Here is an 11,017-nt window from a genome sequence, read left to right on the forward strand (position 1 = left end):
TTAGAAAGTACGTATTAACCCTAGGATTTTCCGTTCTTTAATTTACACTGGATCAAGGTTGTGGGTTCACTATTGAAGATTTTTATACCAGAATGAAATAACTATTCAATTCTTTCTGTCTTCAAATAGTTCCTAGGTTGATAATTTAATTCAAATTAATCCTCATAAACCTATTAAACATAATAATTGATTTCTTTTCTATCATCCGGGAATAGTGAATTATTCCAATAAACTTTAGTGATTCCAAACGATTAATTTGACTAATTCATTTTTTCTATTGGTTGTTTGAATCTTACCATTGTTGTTTAGGACTGAAATTGATCACCGTAATCAGTTAGCAAACGTCATTAGGTTCGAGTCTCAGAATGAACATCAACTCTTGAATGCAGGTACATCCAGTTGACGAGTACCAGCGCTAATCAACATCCATCCCGGCTTATATTGCTTTGAATATTTATACTGTCATTACAAAACATTACTTATTTCTGTATAGTACTTATTCTACTGTTAGTGTTATTTGCTTTAAGCTAATGCATATAAACCAAATCATTTTATTCATTTATGTATTCAAATATTAGTATACAAGGATATTTCTGATTATCTGCACTATTTTTTGAGAGGATTCCAAGAGTTTATGACTACTATGTTTGGAGAGATTACGATACTACATAGAAAACGGAGAATGGAACGAATGTATGCAACACAACGATAGGACAAGCCAAACTATTTCAATACGCCTTAGCCCTACTAACTATACAGAAAAGACCGGATTCAGCAGGGGGAAAAGTATATTTCACAAGTGGCCAGAATCACAAACGAAGTAAGCACACAACTCAAGCGCATTTATACAATATAAAATGGTCCTAAGGAAACTTCACAAAATAGCGCATTGGAAGAGGAAACGAAATAGTGACATTTAGGGAAATACAATCTGAAGGTGAAAATGGGTACTTTTGACGTAAAAACAAGAAATTCAAATCTTCACAATAAAATTTTAAAAAAATAAGACGTTTACCAAGAGATTTCTGGGGACCTGGCATCTCCAACAATGACAGAGTAAATATTACCAATTACTCAAAACAATTATATTTATTTTTCTAGTTTTATGAGATGGATGATATAAAAAACTTTACATATCTGGGCAGCATCATTGATGAACACGGTGGATCTGATGCAGATGTGAGGGCGACGATCGGCAATGCAAGAGCAGCATATTTACAACTGAAGAACATCTGCAACTCAAAACAATTGTCAACCAACACCAAAGTCAGAATTTTCAATACAAATGTCAAGATAGTTCTACTGTATGGGACGAAAACTTGAAGAACTACGAAAGCCATCATCCAGAAGATACAAGTGTTTATTAACAGCTGTCTACGCAAAATACTTCGGATCCGTTGGTCAGACACTATCAGCAACAACCTACTGTGGGAGAGAATAAACCAGATTCCATCCAGCGGAAGAAATCAGGAAGAAGCGATGGAAGTGGATTGGGCACATATTGAGGAAATAACCCAATTGCGTCACAAGGCAAGTCCTCATATGAAATCCTCAAGGCCGAAAGAGAAGAGGAAGAGCAGAGAACACATTACGCCGAGAAATGGAGACAGACATGAGAAGAATGAACAAAAATTGGATAGAAATAGAAATGAAGGTCGAGAACAAAGTTGGTTGGAGAATGCTAGTCGGCTGCCTATGCTCCATTGGGAGTAACAGGCGTAAGTAAGTAAGTAATGCGATTTCATTCATTTAATTAGACAATATCTGTTTGGTAAATTGTTTTATGTCAGATATATAACCTCACAATCTGTCACATAAAAGATAGGATTAAAACTAATCAGTTATTTAGTTTTATAAAACATGGTTTCGAAACTTTTGTACACTTTTAGTGATTAACTGAGTTCACTTTGCTGTTGAATATTGAATACATCTGATACTTCTGTATTACTGTTTTTATTTAAAATTGTATTAATCAGCATACATTACTTTCAAAACGTGAAGGATATCACTACCTACTAAATCCTGATTAGCTAATTGAATCCAATGTGATTTATTTGTAAATATCTAATCTCAATGTACAGCTTTTCTATAGCCAATAGAAATGAAATAACTCTTTTATGAAAAATAATTTAATTTATTTGTAGTGAACATGCTTAAGTTGCTTGGGAAATAGTTCGTTACTTTAAGATGAAAAGTTGTTAGTTAGATTGAAGTATATATTAAAAGCTTTAGAAAACTCTAAAGATTTTTTGAAAGCAAAACTAATATATGACATCAACATGTAATGAATAAACTTAGGAATGAGTTTAACTTATTCAACAATAAATCATTTAAAATGAATTTTATGAATCCTTTCATGATAAATTACTTATTTACTTACGCCTGTTACCCCTCATGGAGGAGCAGAAGCCAACCACAAGGATTCACCATCCAACACCGTTCTGGATAATCCTTTCCAAATCTTTCCAGTTGCTGTTCATCCCTTTCATATCTTCTTCTAATTCCCGATTCAGTGTGTTCTTTGCCCTTCCACTTCTTTGTTTCCCTTCAAGATCCAAAGTTAAGGCTTGCCTCGTGGTACAATTCGATGTGTTTGCTATCCAATTTAATTGTTTTTTTCCTTATTTCCTCCTTAGTTGCAAGGTGGTTCGTTTTCTCCCACTGCAGGCTGTTGCTGATAGTATCTGGTTAATGGATATTCAGTATCTTGTGTAGACAATTGTTTAAAAATACTTGTACTATTTTGACGATGGTTGTAGTAGTTCTTCATGTTTCAGCTCCATACAGTAGAAATGTCTTGACGTTCGTATGAAAGCTTCTCGCTTTGAAATTAGTTGACGGTTGTTTTGAGTTCCATATGTTCTTCAACTGTGTGAATGCTGTCCTTGCTTTGTCAATCCTCTCCTTTACATCTACATCAGATCCTCCTTGTTCGTCGATGATATTGTCCAATTACATGAAAGATTCCACCTCTTCTAAAGTTTCTCCATCAAGTATGATTGTATTGGTATTATCTGTGTTGTATCTGAGAATCTTGCTTCTTCCCTTGTGTGTGTGTGTTGACGCCTACCGATGCAGAGGCTTCATCTACATTTTTTAGTGCATATGGAATAGAATGACCAGATCATCTACAAAGTTCATTAACAATGTTTAATTTTCCTAATTGAAATCATGAGTCGATTGAAGCTAGACCACCATGGAAAACCTGAAAGCACTGAACGGCCATTTCGTCGTAATATGGGACTCCTCAGTAGTGCGCATCCACGACCACGCACTCGCGAGGTTCGAACCCAGGACCTCCCAGTCTCGCGCCAGAGCAATTAACCGATAGACTATCGAGCCGGCCAGTATCCAACGGTGTTAATGTCCAGGTTCAATCAATCCACTGACTGTAAGGAATATTTCCTTGAATTCTAGTGAGAAGCAGTGACCAGTGGAGTTCAACCAAGTCTGTTGTAGAGATATCAACTCACTGAAGACAATTGGTGAACGGTTGCTCAAACATCGTGGTCTGGTAGGTCCTGGGTTCAAATTTTTCGCGAGCGCCGTATTGTGGATGCGCACTGCTGAGGAGTCCCATATTAGGACGAAACGGCCGTCCAGTGCTTCCAAGTTTTCCAGTTTCAATTGACTCATGATTTCAACTGTGAAAATACTGAAATATCCACAAAAAACCCCTTCTGAATGCTTAATTTGTTTAAAAACTGTTCCAGAATTTCGAAAAAGAAATCCACCTAAAACTTTCTGATTTCTTAACTAAAGAAAAAAAAACAAAAGAAACTTTCAGAATATATAAGAAGAAGAAGAAGAAGAAGAACTATCCACATTTCTTTTTCTTTTCAATAAAGCATTATTCCCTATATATAATAGAAGACATTTCAACCCTATTCATAGTTTCACCATTGAAAACCATTTTATAATGACAAAAAATATAGACAAAAAAACGTCTTTAGTTATTTATTTAGTTTCATTCTATTTAATATACAATAAATAATTTTTTAGGTATTTTTAAAAAAAAAGAAAAAAAATTTTTTTCTTTTTTTTAAAAATACCGCTTCAGTTTTCTTTTTTTTTTAAAAAATTTTTTTATTTTTCAATACAGTAAAGAAAGACAAAATGAAACAGAAGAAAATTGGGTCAATTGAACATTGAATTTCTTTATTCACGTTTTTTTTTAATGTTGTTGTTGTTTGTTTAGGGATTTACTTTTGAAATCCGGCTACTTCATGTGCATATATATATATGTGTATATACCTGATGAAGGTATATACGGATTCATTGAGATTTCTTTCAATGATTCTTCTTTTTTATATTTCATCTACAATTGCTTTGCTTTCTTTCTTCATCCACAGGTGATTCTTTGCGTGGTTAAACAATGCCAAATGATGAACTAAGAAGAAGAATATGAATATTAAGTTTTTTTTTAGGTTGGTTTGAAAATATTCCAGTATGTTGTACATCAATTCATACTGTATTGGAATCGACTACTTATCAACATAATGATCATCTTTATATGTATATGTAAAGCATGACCAACTTCCATTCAAAATTACGTCTGACTATCTACGTAAGAACCTTTTGTTTTTACTATTATTCTCATTGTTATCAGACTAATAACATAATAATATTGGTGATATTTTAAGCAAAGATTAATTGTGGTTAGCATTGAATTGCAGGATGCATGTTTCGTCCTACTTGGGACTCGTCAACTGGCTGTACCTACATTCAAGAGTTTATGTTCATTCTGGAACTCGAACTCAGTTCCGTTTGGTAACCAACATCCAACTGTGTTTATAATGCCTGTGACTTAAAGCAACATGGAGGCAATCTGAACAGTGTGTATATATGCCAATAAGAGACTGACCAGTTGCAGTCCTAAAAAACATCAATGGGAAGATTCAAACAAACAATACTAAGTGAATTTAAACTTCACCCCATCGTACAAGCAAGTGGCTATCAGGACTCAGTGGCTGAGTGGATAACGTGATGGCGTTTGAAGCGAAAGTTACTGGGTTCTAGTCCTAGAGTGAACATTAACTTTGGTATGCAGGTACATCCAGCTGACAAGTCGGAAGTAGGACGAAACGCACGTCCCGGATTCCGCTACTAGCCACTATCCATCTTTGCTTATAATGCTCGTGAATTATAGTAGTATCGAGGCAATAGGCACAATGTGCATATATGCCAATAAGAGACTGATCAATTGCAGTCTTAAACATCAATGGGATGATTCAAACAAACAAATCATTTGAACAATTCCAAAACATTCCATTTGCATAAAACTATTCTTGTCTATATATTGTCTAGATATTGGTTAAAAATATAATTGACTTATTGGCTCATATTAATAGCTTATCTGATATCTTGATTACTTTTAATTCAAATAAGAAAATAGACACTTCAGTGATATTTCATGCAATTAGTTCCCTTTATGAATTTAAATAAGGCCAGAACAAATATTGATGCAGAATAATATGAATTCATTATCACAATTGATTGATCACTGGGTGGTGATGAATGTCATGCGCGTCAAATCCTTCTTAGTGCTGATCGAATGCTATTGATCAGGTTGCATTGTGGCCACTAGTCTAGGTGGCTCGACACTGCGTGCACTATATATATTGAGATAAGATGGTGGTTGGAGGTGGTCAACAAGAAACCCTGAACCTGGGTTTCATGCTACTTGGCACTCGTCAGTAAGGTGTACCTGTAAACCTTGAGGGAACTGGTGCTCCCTGACGGATTCGATCCCGAGTCACTTAGCTTCACAGTCAGAGACGTTACCACTGAGCTTTTCGGGCCGCGACCTACCTCCTGTAGGACTGAGATGTAATCACAATTGATCGATCATTTCGTGGTTTCTTATCAGCTGCTTACAACTAAATATGTATTAGAATTTTAGCATTGGGGTAATAAATAGTGTGAAATAATTGACATAATTGAATGTAAATGATTGGAATAACGAAAGGTTATCAATGATAACTATATATATGTGCAAGGAACGGTCAGAGGTTATTAGGTATTAGAATGAAGGAAGCATAAAGGGTGGGTGGTGTAATAATTGAATGGAGTTCAAAGACAAATAAGATAAAATTTGTGATAATTTTAGAGGTAATAAAGGAGTCATGGAATTAAAAACAAATAGGATGGGTTACGTAATAATTGAATAGAATTTGGCGAGTTCATATAATTTAAGAAAATCTAATGAGCTGAAATGTGTGAGAGAAAGGGTGGTTTAAGAATTGGGTAATGGAAGAGGAATATAATAAAAAAAACTAAATATTAACCAAAATAAAACTAATATAAAATAAACTGAAACAAAAAGAAGGATTTTGAGATGGTGGAGAAGATTTGTAGCTCAGGTGGGTGATTTTGATGTTGGTTTGTTCTCTGAGCTGGATGGTTTGATCGTGGAGCTTTCATCGTCCTTCTGAACGACATCATCAGCACAAACTTCGGGTAGAAGTGATGTGTTTGAATTTCTCCACATGTGATTCACAGCTTGTCCTGTACACCTCGTTGTTGATTGGTTCTTATAAGAACCAAGAAGGATTACCAGGGTAGTAATAAGTTTATCACTATCTCTTTTTGAATACATAGATCTGGTTTGAGTGATAGATAGAGTAAGTGATTGGTTTATAAGAAATCAATATGAAATGCAAATAAGTCAACTTGATGCATCAACTCAAAATGTGATGAAGCTAGAATATATACAGGACATCTTTTAGATCTAATACTGTAAGTTGTTTATATATGAAATAAATGTAACCTAGTAACAGACATAATAAAGGTCTATTTTTTCCCCCTAAATATTGAAATTCACTTGGAAACTTGTCGGTAATCAAATTAAATGTATCACTAAATGTAAATTTTTGTCTCGATAAATCAGCATTAGTCGTTATCGATATTTAATTAACAATAATTCAATTATTACTTCATTTAAAACATGTTTTTTTCAAGTTGGCTGATGTCCAATTTTGAGTTAGGATGTAACTTTTTTTTTTGATGGCTTATCTATAATGTTTATTACTAACATTCTATTAACTAGTTACTTTGGTAATTCTTAATTATCATTTATATTCAGTACATAATTTCATGACTTCTACCTGAAGTTTGTGCTGATGATGTCGTTCAGAAGGACTATGAAAGCTCAACGACCAAACCATCCAGATCAGAGAACAAACCTACATCATAATTTCATGATGTTTAACACTTTAAAGAGCTGAAGTTACTTCCTTTCATGAACTTTAATCTCTATTGATAACATGTCCATCTATCTATCTTCCCTTGAATCTTGATTCTTAATATTATTTCCTTTGTTTCGTACCAAGAGGTAATTTTAGGTTTTATTCTTTGCTGTAAATAATACTATCATTATTTACTTTCCATCAGCAATTATTTTATTGAAGTGATATCATGTTCCAAGACTGGAGCAAATTCATATTTGTTCTTTTTACTGAGTTGTTTATAACTAACTGATAAAATGGTTGACTTATTGGTAACCATGTATGAAAACTGAACAGTCACCAATGTCAAGTGTGTGTTTTCCTTACTTGTGATGAAATTCTATAAATCAAATTAGTCAGTCAATTAGTCTTAACTAGTGTAAAGCTTGGAAAAGTGTTCCACTAGCCAAAGTTTGCATTAACATATCAGGTCGACTAGATAAAATCAACTGAGTGAGTGCCGAAGGAGTCGTATTCATAGTAATAGCTATAATAGTCAGAAAGACTTAAATTTAAGGATCTAGTTCTAGAAGACATTACGAAGAGCCATTCATAAACAAATATACTGTGAGTTAGGGAGCACCGGGTAAGCAATGCAGTTGTTAGGAAACGGATACTAGGTGAGGGTGGCAAATCGATTGATGAAGTAGTGAAACTTCATCAGTTGAGATGATTGGGACACATGTTACGTATGCCCAAACCACCGACTGCCCCAACGTGCAATGTTTTATGGTTTGGGAGTAGGTTGGGAGAAAGCTAGGGGCGGTCAGACCAAAACGTGGCACAAATCCATGAAGTCACTGACAATTGGACTGAGTCATGCTGATAGGTGTAGACTACCTGGTTGGGATTCGTGAGATTATAGCAATCGATGGTTAGAAACCTTGATTGACATGGCTCAAAATCGTTTACAATGGCACAGGTGCATCCACTCTTTGTGTTCTGCCAAATTCTAATCTTCTGAGTTTTTCATGTCTCTATCTTTTTTCTCTTTCCAAATTTATTTCACTGTATTATACTGCTTGAATAACATCTTCAAACCCTAACCTTTCGGATTACTGCTTATACTCTTACTACTTCTACCACTATAGGATTTGAATGGACAACTTCATCTCTGTGTTAATGTTGTATGACAACTCGAACTGATGTATGTACGTACGAAGTTCTACGTTGTGACTTACTGCTTGACTGATACTGTGACTTAAAAATTATCTAATAAAAGACTTGAATGGTTACTAAACTAATACATATATATTTGAAATGGTAACAACAAAAAAACAAACCTGTATATTTGAAAATTGAATTTAACTATGAATTAGGAAATGAATTTTTCGGAAATAACTAACGAAGTAAAAGTTAATGAAAAACCATGGAGACTTCTATTCCTTCTGATAAAAAAAAACCGAAATCACTAGTTGAGTTGACCTAAGCAGTTTGTGTGAACATGAATAAAACGGAAATGATTTAAGTGTGAATGCATGTTTCTATGCTTATATATATGTTTGTTTCTGAGATACTTTTTTTGATCACTATAGTCTTAAAGTTGAAAAAAATGTGTGTGTTTCTATGTTCTGTCGATTTTAGAAAAACGTAATCGAATTCAATTATGAAATAATTGGATATTGAATGATCCAAACACTGAATGGTTCACGTGTATAGTTTAAATGAAACCGTTAAAACAATCTAATGGCAAATTATATAATTTGAACATATGATGACCACTATGAGCCACCTAGGTAATTGTTCTCATTTCTACGAATAATTTAATAGTTGAATTCATGAATCGATTAAAGCTAGACCACGGCTGAAAACCCGGAAACACTGGATGGCCCTTTCGTCCTAGTATGAAACTCCTAAGCAGTGCGTACCCACGACTCCACATACGGTACTAGAACCCAGAATCATTGGTCTTGCGCGAGAACGCTTAACCATTAAAATATTGAACTGGCAAGCAACTAACGGTGTTAATGTCTGTCTTCAACCAATCCACGATATTGCTCTACTGTCCAACTTTGTCTTCAATGAGTAACCGCTTCACAGCAGACCTAGTTGAACTCCACTGGTTACCGATTCTCACTAGAACTCCAGCAAATATATCATGTAGCTAGTCAATAATGAGCACATGATGATTATTATCAGAATGGTGGTTTGTGGAGATTATAGTAATTTACTCGTTGAATTCATGAGTCGATTTAAGAACTTCAAAATAATTACTTACTTACGCCTGTTACCTCTCGTCGAGTAGCACAGGCCGCTCACCAGCATTCTCCATTCAACTCTGTCCTGAGCAATCCTTTCGAGTTCTTTCCAGTTGTTATTCATCCTTTTCATATCTGCTTCTATCCTGGCGTACACCAATAGTTTAATGTATAAAATAGTGCGATACTCATGAATTTCATTATTAAAAGATCACTTTCAAATAAAAATAAGAGTCACACAACTAATATAGGAGAATATATGCAGAGTATAGAATTTTCATATCTTTCATCACAAGCTAATCTTACCTAGATCACCACTAAAATTACGGAAGCATTGGATTGCCATCTCGTTTCAGTTTGGCATAAGTTCTAATAGACTAAAGGTTAAGTTTTATTCGCTGAGCTAAATGGTTTTGTCTTAAAGGTTTCACAGTTCTCCTGAACAATATCATTACCGCAAATATCAGGTAGAAGTGAATTATTCGAATTTCTCTACATATAACTCACATTTTGTCCTGTATACATAGATCTTGTTTGATTGTTATTGGCCTTCAACTTGTCATCGTCTACTTCTTTATTTTGATTGTATCTTCCTTTGATGTGATACTTGGTCTTACAGTTGTCCATAATTTTTCTGACTGATTGATAGTTTGGATCAATTTTGACGTGTTTGTTGATTGCCGATAGTCTTTAAATATTTTTCTTCAAAAGAACAACTACCCAATCGACTTCATCAAAATCTGTCAATCCAACGCATCAGAAGGAACGAAATCAAGTATAGAAACCAACAAAAGGATCAATTTGCCATATATAAAAGATTATTGAAGCTGTTTGGAATAGGTGTGTATCATAAACCAGCGAAATTACTTCACTCAATTTTATGCAAACCAAAGGACAAAATGATAAAAGAAGAAAAACGGAATATCATCTACAGAATAAATTGTTCCAACTGAGAAAAACATTACATCAGACAAAGTGGACACCCTCCTCGTCATCATCTGCACAAATATCATTTAGCAGTCAAACGCCATGACATATCCTAGCTTATATCATCGCTTATGGATGTACATTGGACTGGGAAAATGTTTAAATCTTGGATTGAGGAAATTCTAAAAACACCAGAGAATTTTTAGAAGCATGGCATTCAGGTCAATCATCAATCCACAAACGCGTCAAATCGATCTAATCAATCAATCAGTCAGAAGAATTGTAGACAACTTTAAGACCAAGTATCAGATCAAAAGAAGAAACAATCAAAATAAAGAAGCAGATGATGACAAATTAAAGGTCAACAATAATCAAACAAGATCGATGTATACAGGACAAGCTGTGAGTTATATGTTGAGAAATGCGGAGTTTGCGGTAATAATGTTGTTCAGGGGAACAGTGAAAACTTTACAATCAATCTATTTAGCTAAGAGAGCGAAACTTCATTAAAATTATCTACCTGAATCAAAAATCTTCACCATCCCAAATAGGGTATAGAATCCTTAATATATTCAGAAGGGGTTTTGTGGAGATTTCAGTATTTTTCAAAGTTGAAATCATGAGTCAATTGAAGCTAGAGCACCATGGAAAACCTGAAAGCACTGA

This window comes from Schistosoma mansoni, chromosome 4 (genome assembly GCF_000237925.1).
Source record: "Schistosoma mansoni strain Puerto Rico chromosome 4, complete genome".
Classification (NCBI taxonomy): Eukaryota; Metazoa; Platyhelminthes; class Trematoda; order Strigeidida; family Schistosomatidae; genus Schistosoma; species Schistosoma mansoni.